The sequence below is a fragment of the Ctenopharyngodon idella genome, chromosome 10 (genome assembly GCF_019924925.1).
Source record: "Ctenopharyngodon idella isolate HZGC_01 chromosome 10, HZGC01, whole genome shotgun sequence".
Lineage (NCBI taxonomy): Eukaryota > Metazoa > Chordata > Actinopteri > Cypriniformes > Xenocyprididae > Ctenopharyngodon > Ctenopharyngodon idella.
Genome location: NC_067229.1, coordinates 16,142,387 through 16,158,230, shown reverse-complemented (window position 1 = coordinate 16,158,230; position 15,844 = coordinate 16,142,387). Strand labels below are relative to the sequence as shown.

General features: G+C 38.4%; 1 long non-coding RNA gene across 11 annotated transcripts in view; it reads right to left on the bottom strand.

Annotated features, from left to right (window-relative positions):
• Positions 1-15,633, bottom strand: part of LOC127520064 (uncharacterized) — a 106,803-nt gene extending 91,170 nt beyond the window's left edge. The window contains exons 1-4 of one of the 11 annotated variants that reach the window (XR_007932012.1): positions 13,955-14,188; positions 13,345-13,385; positions 12,940-13,266; positions 12,602-12,736 (exon numbers count right to left, since the gene is read on the bottom strand). This is a non-coding gene — a long non-coding RNA (uncharacterized LOC127520064). The other 10 variants (XR_007932028.1, XR_007932023.1, XR_007932017.1 and 7 more) reach the window with 10 other exon arrangements.
• Positions 15,634-15,844: the final 211 nt, after the last annotated feature.

Genomic DNA, 15,844 nt, shown 5'->3' with positions numbered 1-15,844 from the left:
CTCCGGGACTCCTGCCACAAATGGCTACTGGCTGAGGGAAGCGACGTGGACCAGATCATCAATCGTGTGGTGCTGGAGCAGTTCATCACTCGGCTCCCGAAGAGAACGGCCGAGTGGGTCCAGTGCCACCGTCCCACGTCGCTGGACTCCACATGGAGTGAACCGTCGGTGGACCACATGGTGGCGTGCCCAGGGGTCGGCGAACCCCTGCCATCTGTCTCTCTCTCCCCCTCTCTCCCCCCTCCTTCTCTCTTTTGACCTATCCCTCTACCTAGGTCCCATCCGCCCGGACTTCCTCGAGTCCCGCCCCGGGGGGCGGGGCTGACTGCGGCCGGGCCGGACCCCGCTCCTGTTTCTTCGCTCTCTCCACGCCAATCGTTTACCCCACTCTCTGCCACTGGAGCGGCAGGGAGGTCTGGGCCGGCCTGTTGGCGTTGCGGGGACCCGGAGCATTTTGTGGATAGGTGTCCTGTAATGGAGGTGGGGACAATGGTCCGGGTCCCGGATGTCCCGCAGGCTGCCCCCGGTCAAGCTGGCTGGTACCAAATACCTGTGAGTATCAAGGGGGGTACCTACCAGGCCTTGGTGGATTCAGGATGTAACCAAACCTCGATCCATCAAAGCCTGATTCAATCTGGGGCATTGGATACAAGCCGCATGGTTAAGGTGCGGTGTGTGCATGGGGATGTGGTGGAATATCCTGTAGTGCCTGTCATTATCCAATTTCGGGGTCAAAAACATAGTGTTGAAGTGGCAGTTAATCCGCACCTCCGGCATCTGTTAATTTTGATAACGAATTGGCCAGTGTTTACTGAATTATTGGGTTGTTTATGCTCGGATGCCTCTTGGGGAAAAAATGCACCGGAAGGGGACGCACGAGTGCAGGCGGGAGAGACTGATCGGGGACCACTGAGTACTGCTTCAGGGGAACAGAGTGAAATCGAGAGATTTATTCTCTCGGAGCGCGATGACTTTCCCCTGGAGCAGTCTCAGGATGAGACGCTGAAACATTCATTTGAACAGGTCCGTACCATCGACGGTCAGCCTCTCCAACCTGGACGTCCGCTTACCTATCCGTATTTTGCAATCATAAAAAATCGGTTGTATCGAGTGACCCAAAACACTCAGACAAAAGAAGATAAAACCCAGTTCTTAGTTCCAAGGAGCCGCAGGGAAATGCTTTTCCAAGCGGCTCATTCTAATCCAATGGCTGGACACTTAGGTCAAGCGACAACACTAAATCGCCTCATGACCAGATTTTTTTGGCCGGGCATTCACGAGAATGTGCGCAGGTGGTGCGCGTCTTGTCGTGAATGTCAGTTGGTAAACCCACCGGCCGCTCCAAAAGCGCCTTTGCGCCCTCTCCCATTAATGCAGGTCCCCTTCGAGAGAATTGCTATGGACCTCATCGGGCCATTAGAGCGATCAGCAAGAGGACATCGTTTTGCATTAGTCATTGTGGATTATGCAACGCGATATCCTGAGGCAGTGGCTCTCCGCAACATTTCCGCTAAAAGTGTTGCTGACGCACTGTTTAGTCTAATCTCCCGAGTGGGGATTCCGAAAGAAATCCTCACTGATCAAGGCACGGCGTTTATGTCACGGACATTATGCGAACTTTACGAATTATTGGGCGTTAAATCGATTCGTACCAGCGTCTTTCACCCACAAACTGACGGGCTGGTCGCACGTTTTAATCGCACGCTTAAAACCATGATTCGTAAATTCGTTCAGGAGGACGCCAAAAATTGGGATAAGTGGTTAGAACCCCTGTTGTTCGCTGTGCGAGAGGTCCCGCAAGCCTCCACGGGGTTTTCCCCCTTCGAGTTGCTCTATGGACATCAGCCCCGTGGGGTCTTGGAAACTTGGGAGGACGGACCATCTCAATCTAAAAACAAAATTCAGTATGTGCTGGACTTGAGAACAAAACTCCACACTTTGGGGTGGCTATCCATGGAGAATTTGTTACAAGCCCAGGACAGACAGAGCCGGCTGTATAACAGGGGGACTAATTTGCGCAAATTTTCACCGGGAGATAAAGTGCTTGTATTACTCCCAACGTCAAGTTTAAAATTACTCGCAAAGTGGCAAGGACCGTTTGAGGTCACACGGCAAGTTGGAGAGCTCGATTATGAGGTAGTACAGTCTGATAGGAGAGGAGCACATCAAATTTACCACCTCAATCTCCTTAAAAAATGGAATGAGGCAGAATCAGTGATGCTGGCAACGGTGATTAGTGGAGAGGATGATCTCAGGCCGGAGGCAAATATAAAAAAACAATCTCTCGCTCTGGCCCCAGGGGGAGATCACCTCTCGCCCTCCCAGCTCACTGAATTAACTAAGTTACGAGCAGAGTTTGCTGACGTGTTTTCTCCCCTACCTGGCCGTACAAACCTCATTCAGCACCATATCGAGACAGAGCCGGGCGTGGTGATTCGCAGCCGGCCGTATCGCTTGCCTGAACACAAGAAAAAGGTAGTTCAGGCAGAATTAGGAGCGATGCTTGAAATGGGGATAATAGAAGAATCCAGCAGTAACTGGGCGAGCCCGATAGTTTTGGTTCCTAAAACGGACGGCTCAGTGCAGTTCTGTGTGGATTACCGCAAGGTGAATGCTGTGTCGAAGTTCGACGCGTATCCAATGCCACGGGTTGACGAACTGCTTGATCGGCTCGGTACGGCTCGTTTTTACTCGACATTGGACTTAATGAAGGATTATTGGCAGATCCCCTTGTCTCCATTATCCAAAGAAAAGACAGTTTTCACAACGCCGTTCGGATTACACCAGTTTGTTACACTTCCGTTCGGGCTGTTCGGGGCACCGGCCACCTTTCAGCGCCTCATGGACAAGATTTTACGGCCCCATGCTGCATATGCTGCTGCCTACTTGGATGATATTATCATATTTAGTAATGACTGGCAGCGGCATATGCAGCATTTGAGGGCTGTCTTGAGGTTGCTGAGGGGGGCCGGACTCAAATTGATAAGACGGCAGCAGTTGCGCCCCAAGACCAAAAAGGAGGTAAGACAGTTCCTGGGGCTGGCGGGATATTACAGAAGGTTTGTGCCTAACTATTCGGACCTCACCAGCCCCTTGACTGATCTTACTAAAAAGGAGGCACCAGAGACGGTCCAGTGGACGGAGCCGTGCCAGCAGGCGTTTAAAAGAATGCCTTGCCATCAGGTGGGCCGTCCTCACCCTCCACTATTATCTCCTGTCTTGTTGACGAAGGCTATTTACACTATCTCTGCCCACCACTGTCTGGTCGGATTCTATCCACCAGACTACATCACTATCTATGTGTGTTAATGAGTTATAGGACTGGCTAAATTCCAATTTTTACACGCCTCGACTACTGTAATGCTCTTTTTGCTGAATTACAGCACACTCTATTTCTCACTTACAATACATTCAGAATTCTGCTGCAAGAATATTAACCCACACTAAACGATCTGCTCATATCACCCCATCTTATTTAATATTCACTGGCTACCTGTGTCATCTCACATTATTTACAAAATTCTACCTTTAAATCACTCAATGGCCTTGCTCCTTGCTATCTCTCTGATTTACTTTCTCCTTACATCCCGTCTCGATCACTTCAATCTTCAGGGTGTTGCCTTTTTTACTGTACCTAGATTCCGTCTATCTTCAATGGGCAGCAGGTCATTTTCTGTCATGGTTTCTAAGCTATGGAACACTCTACCATTGGCACTAAGAAAAATAACCACACTCTCTGAATTCAAATCACAACTTAAAGGGGTCATGTAATGCCACTTTTACAAGATGTAAAATAAGTTTCTGATGTCCCCAGAGTGTGTACGTGAACTTTTAGCTTAAAATACCTCATAGATAATTTTTTATAGCATGTTAAATTTGTCACTTTTTTGAGGGTGAGCAAAAATGCTCCGTTTTTGTGTGTCCGTTTAAATGCATCACACCGGCTTTATAAGCACACATCTCACCTCACTCCAGTGTCCGGTCTCGTTAACACGAGGTAGACTCACTCCTTGTTCGTTCTACGATTCTCCAAGCAAGATTCTCCAGTGTCTTCCCTCTACTTACCTCCTGTGTACCTCCAGCATGTTCTCCTCTCCATCGTCTCCCATCGTCCAACAGGGCACAGTAATAAAGGCAGGCAGCAGAGAATCGTAACAAGGCAAACAGTCCAGGGTCATACACAGAAATACCATAAACAGGGATAAACGCTTAGAGTTGTTAGCCACAGCAAAACAAAACTTCGCAAAGGCTAAATAGAACATGAGATTGGATTCAGGTGTGAGTGTAATCAGCGGCAGGTACGGGATGATGGGAAATGAAATCCGTGAGAGGAATCCATACTCGGGTGATGGCACCCTCTGATGGCTTGATTTGTGACAGAGCCCCCACTCTGCGAGCGGTTCCTGATGCGAGGAGGCAATCAACGCTGGGGTCTTTCACGAGGGCGAGGGGCCGGTTTGTCCGGATGGGTCGATGAAAGTCAGCAGTAAGCGAAGGGTCCAGAATATCGTCTGAGTTGACTCGTGACCGAACCCCTCCCAGTCCACAAGGTATTGCAAAGTTCTCCCCCGGCGTCTGGAATCTAGCAGTTCGTGCAGCCTCCTCGCCTTCCACGATGATGGGTGGAGGTCCCTGGTTGCCAGAACCCCCCCAAAAAATCAATACCTACCATCCCTCTAAATATCGCCCTTTGTTAGTTGTGGTTATTCATAGTATTCATATATTCGGAGTGAAAATGTAGAAAAATGAACATAACACCAAGTCTTTAAAGGGTTAGTTCACCCTAAAATTAAACTTAAATAATAAATTACTCAAAATGACCAATTTCCGTATCCCCTTTTTTCTTTTTCTTCCTTCTTTATGTGGGTGACATGGAGTGAACTGTGGTACTAATATTGTCACATGAATGTGCTCGTTGCATAGCCATGCACTGAAGGCCAATGGCCAAGGTCAGGATTTTCGTTAAATAATACATTAAATTTCATATTGTACACCCCCAGAACACTTGGAATATACAACACATGTCTCATGGGACCATTCAATACTTCTGTGTCTTTTTAAAAAAAAGCTTGATTCTGGTCAGTATTCACTGCCATTATATGGATGAGAGCAAGGGGGACATTTTTAAAAAATTCTCCTTTTGTGGTCCATAAAAGAAAGAAGAGCATACAGCATTAGAAAAACACCATGGTAAGTAATTTACAGAGTCAGGAGGGTTACTTTAAAAATCTATTCCATTACAGTTACAAATTACTTCATAAAAAAGTATTCAGTAAAGTAATCCACGCACCACAATATGAAAGTAATGTAATCTGATTACTTTTGGATTCCTTCGAGGTCACATATGTAAATAAAATCAAGTAACTTGCATCAGAACCAGCTGTCAATTAGAGAAGCGGATTATAATGTCAACCAAATTCACTGTTAAAATAAATCATCCATTGTTTCCAGCACTGCAACTTCCCGAACTCACACACAAGAAATTAAATATGTTCAGTCCAAGCAAAGGCTGGATATACTGTAAGCTTTATGAGTTTATTGTCATACATACAGCACTTCACAGCTGTTACATATCACATACCCAGCACTTGAAAAGTAAAATGCTCCTACAAGGTACTTTTCTTTTCTTTTTTGTTTTTAACTCTCCTTTTTGAATTTCTCTTGGATCTGTTTTGCCTCCATTGCTGCTTAAACAATAGACCATGCAACTGCCGGCCAAATGCAAACACGAGTAACAAGCTACATCAGATCTTCATTGCTGAGAAGTAAATGCATTTGTCCATTTGACATTTCATTCAGAATTCTTCAAACATACCTGATCATCATGGTGGCACTATATATGTATTATTTAAACATATATTGCACATAAATATGTTGAAATAATACTTTCAAACAACAGAATCTATTGTAACTCTTTCATTTCCCTATGCCATATGCGTTCTACGGAAGACATCAGACGTAAGTCACGTGGACAGTAATCATGAACTGATCAGACTAGTGCAGATATTTGTAAATCTTTCTTAAATTTACTTCAGTATATTCAAGACTCTTGATCTTTTACTGAATGTTCACCATTATTAATATCAAAAATGTTTCTGATCTTAGTCATTGTACCTCCAGTCACCTGTATGTCTGGACTTTAATTCATCTAAAGACATGACAAAAGACAAACAAATATTAGACAAAATATTGTGCTAATTTCACTGAAAAAATAATCAGGTTTGATATATAACAATAAAAATAAGTTGGTCTTTTCAGCAGTTAGTTATATTCGTCCTTCCGTTTGATATGATGTATGATCCTATAAGTGAAATGAACAGCAGTAATTGAAATGAGTAAATGTACTCAGATTTACATGAATATGAGATTAAAGCTTCTTACTTAAACTCCTCTGGGAAAACGTATTTTGGATCATGATCCTCGAGTAAATCATTTATCTGAATGACGTCTGATATATTCCTGCCGTCAATGTCTTAATACATTGTCATGTCTTGATTTTAGCTTATTGTGGCTGAAAGAGAAGAACAGGAAGTTCCAGCAACATCCTCATTCATGACCTATAGGGAGAAAGGGAAAGAGAACTGAAAAATACAGGGATTTTTTTCAAAAATGGATAAACAAACAGATTACCTGTTTGTTTGTTTTTTTTTGTTTGTTTTTTTTCCTTTTCATATTTGGGCTCAATCCAGAAAAATCTTCCTCATAGTTCATCAGTCTTGTTTTCATCCTGACAGTCTGTACAAGTGAAGTAAGAGACTTGTTGTCGGATTAGATGTGCAGTCGAGTGGGCAGGTACAGTAGGTCCCACATACATCATATGTATTATCTTGTTCCTTATCACCAGTTTCATCCTCATTCTGATCTACATGCTTGTTTATAGTCATATAATTTAGGTTTGGTTGTGTGTGTTGCTTGTTTTACTTCAGTTGAATTTTTTTAATTTATTGACATTTGTTTTGCTGTATACATCTATATATTTTTGCATTTTTATAGTGTTAATATTTCTCTTGATTTTGACAAATATTCTTTTGTATTCTATAATTGAATCTTGTATTGTGTTTTTGTTCTATATGGACAAAATGCTTTTGATTCCTATTGCCATCATACGGTTTCTGGTTTGACCTGATGCACTTCATTTACTAGTAAAGAATGGTGCTTGATGTGGAAACTCTGAGCACCAGAATGTTTGTCATACACACACATAAGAAAAACCAGATAAACCTCAGATACTGTTCAAAATAAACCTTTAAATATACTGTATATTCAATGTCTACAAAGTGTAGGTTGGTTTTGATAAGGGGACATTTATTTTGAGTTCAAACATTCTTTTAGAGTGTTATGCACTGCATGGAGACAGCAAGATTGAGGATCCAAACGCAGTATTTAATGAGGTAGTCCACAAACATAGTCAAAAAACAGGAAAATGGTCAAAAGCACAAAGTAGGCAGTCCAAACAATGATATCCAGAGCACAGGCAAAAAAGAGGAAACAAGGGAAACACAAAGAATCCAAAAACGAAGATACAGAAGCACATATCTTTTGCATCAGTCCACTAGTAGGAATATCAGTTTACATTTACAAACATTCATTTTGCCATTAATTGTAATAATCCAGCAACATTTTTGTAGTAACGTTTGTCTTCAGTTTTACACATTTTTTGTCTAAGAAAACTTTGCGTGCAAAAGCAGAGCATTTGTATTGTATGCATTACAGCATTGTATTGTATTTTTATGGAAACAATGCTAATGAAGCCAGTTCTCATAGTGCTCAGTCTGGTTCCTAAATACATATGTGTCTCATTTAGTTTGCAAAGGTATATCACCTGATGCCATTGTTTGATGTTTTAAACAAAAATAGTGTTGCTGTGGCATCAGGATACTGGTGTTATAAACACTGCCACAAGTAAGAAGAGCTCAGTCCCATTTCTCCACAGATTTATGGTGTTGAGATATAGCCGGGGCCTCCAAGAGCCATCAAGAGTCTCACCTCTAAGAGCCCCAGTGCATGTAAAGAGCCCAACACCATGTCTCTAGGACATTCTGATAATTTATTTTAGCTCTGTTCACTCTGTTCCTCTTCTGATTAAGCAGTTATCCTTGTGCGTGACAAGATATGTGCCAAAATTCTGCAATATTCAGCACATAAGGAAAAAATAGCCTGGTATGAGTGGTGTGAGATATGAAAAAAGTCATAATGGGAGTTGGAAAGAAAAAATAATAATAATAATTTGATATGCAATCCAGAATTAATGCATCAATTTTTTTCTAAACAATGTGAAGTTTTAATCTTAAGAAATACAAAATTATAAATATAAAATGCTTTTCCAGCATTAGTGTTCAGAGCTTTGTAGCAGATCTGAACACTGACCACAATTATTTAGGCACATTTTTATCTTTTTTTTTATCTTTTGCACACTGTGCATACAGACATTGTGGTAACACTCTACAATAAGGTTCATTAGTTAAACATTAGTTAATGTACTAACATGAACTAACCATGAGCAATACATCTGTTACTGTATTTACTAATCTTTGTTAATTTTAATTAATGAAAATACAGTTGTTCATTGTTTGTTTATGTTAGTTCACAGTGCATTAACTAATGTTAACAAGATTTTAATAATGTACTAGTAAATGTTGAAATTAACATTAACAAAGATTAATAAATGCTGAACAAGTGCAGGTCTTTATTAGTTCATGTTAACTAATGTAGTTAACTAACTAATGAACCTTATTGTAAAGTGTTACCGACATTGTTTTACTTGATGTATTATCAGGAATTAACTAATCACATTTGGTAAATGATGTGCAGTACATGAAAATCCATTTAATTTTGGCAAACACAACATGAGAAAGAACACTTGTGGTAAAGACAGCAACATATTGACAAAGTAATTTCCTTTAGATACAGCAAAAACATGTTCCTTATTCAGTGTTTCAAGATCTTACTGTGTTACAAAATAAAAACAATGCAGTGCATTTGGCAAGACTATAACAGCACAAGTACAGTGTCTTTTGCACCAGCAAGAAGCAATGAAAGATCTAACAATTAAGATAAAAGTAAAAATAATACTAATAATAATCAGAAAAACTTAAAGTAAAAAAGTGACCTGTTTGTCATTTATGGCACTGTTGTTTGTTCTTCAGTTGAGACAAAGAAATTAAAGTAATCATATATTAATGAGCCAGTTTTACACACTATTGATGATCAGCAGTAGTCTTCTGAATAAGATGGGGTTGTGATGTAGCAGATATATTTTCCTGCATCAGTGTGATCAAGATTGTTGAGTTTGAGGGAAAATATTTTTTTCCTCTCAGATACTCATCAGGGAAAGTTTCAGCTGTTCTTGTACTTTGGGTTCTGTTCTGCTACAGAATCTTTACCCTCAATTATACTATACACAATTTTGTCATTATTGTCTCTTCAGTGAACATCAATGTCTTGGAGTTTATGATCATGTTCAGTGGAAAAACACAGCAGGACAACTGAACCACCAATAACAGCCTCTACTGTGACCTGCAGAGACACTGAAACTGTAAGTCCAAACACGCAGTCTGGCATTTATTCATGTAGCACGATTTTAACTTTTAAATGTGTTGTTCAGATGCTCACCTTTGTTTATCAGCACTTTAAACACACAAATGAAGCAGCATCTGAACTCACCTGGGTGGAAGTTTCTAGTGCTCCTGAAGTCCTTGATAAGCTGGACACACCTGCCTGAAAAAACCCTCATAGAAACCTGTGCAAAACACTAGATTTATAGAAACGTACTCTCGCATATTTATAATCCTTTTTTAACTAGTGAGATCCAGCTCACTAGTTGGTGTTTAACAAGTTTAACTATATTATCGAGGATATTTTGGACATCTTATAGCAGCCTTTGCTTTACCGTTTACACTTAAAACATTTCTCTGAATAATGTCTTATATATTCCCGCTGTCACTGTGCATTTAATACAATGTTATGTCTTGACTTGTGTTTATCATCACTGTAAGAGCAGAACAAGATTGCAGAGCTTTCAATGACATATTGTTGTAACCTACAGAGAAAAATGAAAGAGAGAGAACTGAAAACAACAAGGAAATACAGCCTGGACTTTTAATGAATTTGCCTTTCAAATGGGCTCAAAATCTTCCTCATTCCTCTCTCTTGTTTTCATCCTGGCAGACTGTACAAGTGCAGTAAGAGACTGTATTCTATGATTGGAGGACAGATTCAGAGAGACTGAGATAGGATTGTTGTCAGAGTAGATGTGCGGGCGTGTGGGCAGGAACAGTATGTACCATATGCATGGTCACATTTTGGTTTTGTTCTTGTTATTTCCTCATTCTGACCTACAGAGAAACTGAAAGACATATTTATTTATTTATTTTTTTAAATTATAAAATATAACAATGAGATGGAAAGGCAAAAAAGTACACAATGATTGGTTTTGTTATTTAATTGTATTCAGGGTTGATGTTATTGTCCTGTTGTACTTCTTACTGTTATCATGACAGGACCTCACAAACCTGACAGTCAGATTTGCATTTCTCTTCTTTTTGACATATTCTTCTGTATTGTATGTATTACAGCATTTTGTATTGTGTTTTTGTAGTACATAGATAAAATGCTTTTGATGCCTATTGTCATCATACTGTTTCTGAAATACACAGAGGCGTTCAGTTTGATTTTTCTTGAATAGTTTGTTTTGTGACCTGATGCCATTATCTGATGCGTTTCATTTACTAGTAAGGAGTGGTGCTTGCTGTGGAAACTCTGAGCACCAGGATGCTTGTCATACAAACATGAAAAAGCCCAATCCCATGTGTTTATTGCGATATTCTGGTGCTGAGATACGGCTGGGGCCCTTAGAGGCCATTAAAACCCTCACTGGTCCCTCAAAGAGCCCCAGTGCACTGCCTCAAAACACACAATCATGGGGAGGAAGGGGAAGGGGTTGGATATGATGATGAGGAGACAGTGGCATTCAGAGTTTTATCCAAATGTGCACACAAATTAAAACTCATATTACCACAGATGTGCTATTTGTTTGTTTGTTTTTAAACCAAAAGCCACACTTGCTTTCACACTTTGGATAAAAGCATCAGCCAAATGAAATGTAAAACATTTGGTTTTAGTAAAAAGTTTAAGATTAGTAATATGTTTGTAATATACAACGCTGACACGTGCATTATTTCATAGTACAGTTTATTGGGTCTTGAACATCATGAGATCATGCAAATACAATGAAACAATGTGCCTTGTTTCCTGTTTATACCTGAGAATTCTGAAGTACACTTTAAATATAATTAACAGTTCCTACAAATAAAACATTATTTTCAATATGAATGTTTACTAGTACAGAATTTTTAAGGCAGCAACATTTGTCTTAACTTCAGCCTGATTCAAGATCTCATTATGTTATACAATAAGAATGCAGTGAATAAGGCAAGAATATAACAGTACAAAACAGTGTATTTTGCATCAGAAAACTGTAAAAACTAAATGTAACTTTTAAACTTAAAAAAGACAAGACAAGGCAAGGTTATTTACAGCACATTTTATACACACTAACAATTAAAAGCACTTGACTTAAAAGTGATAATCATAAAGGGTACAAAATATAAAAATAGCTATTAAAGCCAGAATATGTAACTTGGCCCTTTAGCAGTTGCAGCATAAAAATACTTGTGGAGGAACATTAAGTTTTGGTAATTACATGAGCTGTGAGTCGCTCCGCTATGATCTTCTTATGTGAAAGAAATGGGCCTACATACGGAGCCCATGGTTACATGTGAGCATCTTATCAGTGCAAATGTCACTAACAATATTAAACCCTCTCAACCCTATAAATAAATAAATAAATAACAAAAAAACAGATATTTAAGAAAATGACTCATGAGCAGATAACTTATAGTCTGCTGTTATTTTGACTTCGCAATGTTACAACATAAACATTGTTTTGAGAACCTTGTCTCGACGATAAACTTAGCTCACGATGCTTTTGAGAAATGTAGTCCTTTTCATTGCACAGCAAATATATGCTATTTGCAAACAAAGCATTTCTGAAAAAACAAACCAATGTTAATTTGCGTTTTATTATGGATAATGTTGCTTTCTATTTTTGTAGCTTTAAAAAAAACTTCCATTGTATGTAGACGTAATGGGAGCCTGACCTTCTTTCCTATATTTACAGATATGACACGTGCAGACTAATGATTTCCCATGAAATCCATCCCAACAGCTGTAAATATAACTGTTATAGGCTTAATGTGATCAGCAGGAAATACAGTAACACACTCACACAGTTTCCATGCCATTTTCTGTTCTTCAACCAAATCATTTGCACACTCATCTCATTATTTCGTACTTTTTCCATCCGAAGTTGTGACAGCAAAAATGAAGCACTGACCTCCTCCTCTGACTCTGACAAAATCTAATGCAATTGCTGCCGGTACACCAAGCTATACAGTTGTGCCATGTACCAACTTTATCTTTATTATTATCAGCTCTTACTGATTCACAGTGTGTTCAACCTCATGAGCATCTGAACTCATGCTGTGTCCGCCTGCACTAAGATTGCTTGAGGACTTTTTTCTAAAGTAAACTACAATGAAACCTATAACTATAACTATAACTATAACTAATGCAATGCCACTCCAGAGCCAAGGCGATGATATCCACATACTGCTTGGTTTTGTTATTCCTTGGTTTTCTTGTTCAGTGGATATGGTTCCTTTTTCTGCTGTTGATTCTGCAACAAAAAAGTATAACAGGTAACTTTATCTCATTGTGATAAACAACAGACTCACCTATACTTAATAAACAGCAGCATTCAGACTGAAACATCACTAGTGAACTTCAAATATGGGATCAGTTTCTTGCAGCATTTAGATTTTAAAGCAAACAACTGTGTAAATTAAAAACTTCATGCACTGATCCACTAGTTTCACACACCCTTAATGATCAGCTGTACAGTAGGATATTCAGATGAGTGTGAGATGAGGCAGCTGTATTCTCCTGCATCAGCATAAATGAGATTGTGGAGTTTGATGGAGAAGTTTCCTCTCTCATACTCCTCTGGAAATGATTCAGTTCGGTTTTTATACTCTGAATCCTGTTTCTCTTGTGAATGACTGCTGGGAATTATATCACACACAATATTGCTGCCATTGTGTCTCCAAAACACATGAATATCTTGAAGTTTATGATAATGTTTAGTGGAAGAACATGGCAGGACAACAGAACCGCCAATAACAGCCTCTACTGGGACCTGCAGAGACACTGAAACAAGAGAAACTTTAACTGTAACAGTCAGTGGCATTAATTTATCTTTCAAATGTAGTTTGTTCAGGTGCTCACCTTTATTTATCAGCACTGCAAACACACAGATGAAGCCACAACTGCAGAAACAGAGAAAACAAGTTCATTTAACTTCCTTTGGTTCAACTTGAATAGTCATGAGTTTGATTTCCACATAACATACATAAGAGAGTAAGATAGGACAGGGTGTCCTCCCATACTTAGTTTTCTTACTGATCACAGATGTCAGTAAATTCATCTCTAAATATGTTACAAACTGGCAGTAAATGTTCTTTACCCATCTTTATCCATCTTACCCTATTGGTAAAACCTTGAATTCACTACAAATCAAACTACTATAAACTAAAATACTATACTATAATACTAACTTACCAGGACAAAATGGTGCTAATGCTAACCACTTAATCAAAATAATTAGTTACAGCAGATAAACCATGCATATAAACTTTATAATCATTAACTAACCAATTTGTGTTTAATGTTTTAATAACACTTAAAATATTTTCCTTTCGATTCTAGTTTAAATAAAGCATTTGACAACCAAACACAGCAGGCTAACCACAAACATCAAACTACATCAGGCCTTCTTTGCTGAGGTGTACGACATGTTTGTCCAAATAGGGTTTCATTCTGCTTTTAACAAACATACCTGATTATCATGGCGGCCAAATATTTCTAATATATATTTTATTTGACTATATTGCATAAAATGTTTTTTAAATTAGGATGAAATAAAACTTCCTGAACTCTTCCGTTTCTGTGTGCCATGCGTTCTACGGGATGACATCAGACGTAAGTGACGTCGACAGTAATCACGTGAACTGATCAGACATGCGCAGATATTCGTTAATCTTTCTCAAATTTACTTCAGCATATTTAAGACTCCTTTTATAACACCGATCTCAGAATATATTTTGAAACACTTTCAAACATGAGATCACAAAACAAAAAGCTTATAAAAACAATACAAATTTTAAAGCTTTTCAAATTCATGTTCAATTTCAAATTCATTCAAATTCACTGCCCTAATAATATGTACTTTTTATCCTATTATTTTTCTTTTTTTTTTGTATACATGTTCATTTTGTATTTTAGTTATTGTTGTTAATCTTTGTTTTATATGTTCTGATATGTATTACAATGTCTTATATTTGTCTTGTAAAAAAATAAATAAATAAAAATATTTAAGACTCCTGATCTTTTGCTGAATTTTCACAATTATTAACATAAAACATATTTCTGTTCATCTCTCTGTCATGTCTGCACACTTTAATTAATTAAAAAATGACATGACAAAAGCTTATTTGACGCCAACCTTATATTTTATTAAGTAATGTAATGTTAATATACATAGGCTACTTTAACTTTCAAAATTTGCTTTTACCTTAAAATGTACCAATAACCACCATAATAATACAGGTGGCACAAGAGAAGTGGCCTTTTCATAGTAGCATACGGTGCACGGGGTCAAACACAAAGACAAAAAATATGTGATCTGATGTGTAATGATTTCTGGGAATGTCCTTTTACTGTTTTGCCTAAACAGCATAAATTATCAGATTACCTAATTCCTAAATTACCTAATTCATAGTTTTTATTTTTTCCAAACCATACATTTTTACAGTATTTTACAGTAAAATTACATATGATATGATGTTGAAAAAACATTTGCAGTTTTTAACCATATACAGTAAGGTAACTTACAGTACCTTTAACTAATTGACATGTTTTAACTGTTTTGAAATATTCAGTGTACAAAATATTGTGTTAGTTTCACTGAAAAATAATTACATAAAAATAATTATATAATAATAATAGATGATCTTTTCAAATGAGTAAATATGTTCAGACTTACATGAATATGAGATTGAAGCTTCTTTCTTAAACCCCTCTTAGAAAACGTTGTGTTCTGGATCCTGATCCTCAAGTGAATCATTTCTCTGAATGACGTCTGATATATTCCTGCTGTCATTGAGTCTTAATACTCCGTCACGTCTTGACTTTAGTTTATTGTTGCTGAAAGAGCAGGACAAGAACACAGAATTTCAAATAACACCCTCGTTCTGACCTAAAGAGAAAAAAGAAAGAGAGAGAATTACAAACAACAGGAAAATACATAAATATAAATAGTCTGGCTTTTAAAAAACAAGAAATTACCTGTTTTTTGTTGTTGTTGTTTATTTGTTTGTTTTTTTGTTTCGTTTTTATCTGGGCTCAATCCAGAAAGGTCTGCCTCATAGTTCCTCTCTCTTGTTTTCATCCTGACAGAATGTACTGTGCTGTGAAGAGACTCGAGTGTGATATTCCCCGACGGTCTGATGGGAGGAGTACCTTCTAGTTGTCAGACTAGATGAGCAGGTGAGTGGGCAAGTACAGAGTGTTTTGTGGTTTTGTTTATTCTGCATCCTCATTCTGACAGAGAAACTAAAAGAGAGAAAGAAAGCGAAAGCTCACAGCCTTGTCATGAATTTGCCTTTAAACTTTGTTTATAAACATACAATATCAGCATGTAGGTTTGGTTGATTGTTGCTTGTTTTAA